This window comes from Protobothrops mucrosquamatus, unplaced genomic scaffold, assembly GCF_001527695.2.
Source record: "Protobothrops mucrosquamatus isolate PMUCROS unplaced genomic scaffold, P.Mucros_1.0 scaffold3498, whole genome shotgun sequence".
NCBI classification, from domain to species: Eukaryota; Metazoa; Chordata; class Lepidosauria; order Squamata; family Viperidae; genus Protobothrops; species Protobothrops mucrosquamatus.
This window is the reverse complement of record NW_015389470.1, coordinates 26,193-27,512: the sequence shown is the minus strand read 5'-3', so window position 1 is coordinate 27,512 and position 1,320 is coordinate 26,193.

Here is a 1,320-nt window from a genome sequence, read left to right as displayed (position 1 = left end):
AGAGTGGGTCTCCTCAGGGTGCCGTCGGCCAAGCAGTGTCGGCTGGCGACCCCCAGGGGGAGGGCCTTCTCTGTGGGTGCCCCTACCCTCTGGAATGAACTACCCCCCGAGATCCGGATAATTCCGGATCTCCTTACCTTCCATCGCGCCCTCAAGACATGGCTCTTCCAGCAAGCGGACCTGACCTAGGGTGGATTTTACATTGGGTTTTAAATATTCGGAAGACGCAACATTAAAATTCGGTTTAATTCGGTTTTTAAGGGGGGGATTGTATATTTGTTCTGGTTTTAAATATGTTGTGCGCCGCCCTGAGTCCCTGTCGGGAGAAGGGCGGCATATAAATTAAATAAAATAAAATAAATAATAAATAAATAAATAAATAGTAGTAGTAGTAAAGTTGGAAGGGACCTTGGAGGTCATCTAGTCCAACCCCCTGCTCAGGCAGGAAATCCTATATCATTTCGGACAAATGGCTGTCCTAAGTGCAGTAATTCACTTAATAACTTCGGCAAGAAAGGTTCGTAAAATAGGGCAAAACTCACTTAACAAATGTCCCACTTAGCAACGTGGATTTGGGGCTCAAAATGGTCGTAAGTCGAGGGCTACCATGTACTAGCTAGGTCTCTGTCCAACGGACAGCCTGGAATGGGAAAATGGACACTCTTTTCCCCAGCGTGCAGTCTTATTGTGCGAGATAACCCAGGAGTTAATACAGTAAACAGCGGTGTTGATGGAAAAGTCTTCATCGGGGTCCAGTCCGAGCTGGGAATAAAAAAACATGGTGGCTGCTTTGGAAAGAAGGTTGCAATTTATTGAAAAGGAGAGCCAGACAGAAAGATGGCTCTGGAAGAAAAGAGAGAGAGCACATATAGAAGGGAGTGGGTTTTTATACCATCTGGGGCTCTTGAGGTTGTTTCCTGTTCCTGTTTGAGGCTTTGTATTTCCTGTGTCATGTACTTTGACCCGAGTCTGAGTGTGCCCTTTTGGCATCTGTGGGTTAATCCTGTTATGTCCTGTCTTAGATTTTGGGTGGGGTATGTAGATTTTAGGTGTCTTTCTCTTCCTAAGCTTCTAGCTGGGGGCCTCCAACCTTCCTGAATGAAGATGAGATGAGATGAGAGGAGAGGAGAGGAGAGGAGAGGAGAGAAGAGAAGAGAGAGAAGAGGAGAGAGAAGAGAGAAGATATAAGAGAGAAGATATAAGATAACCTTTATTGTCATTTGTTTACTGTGGGCACAACGGCACACGTCAAAAATGAAATTTAGTTGCCCACTCTCAAAGTGAAACACATACATGACACACACCTAAACATACTATGTA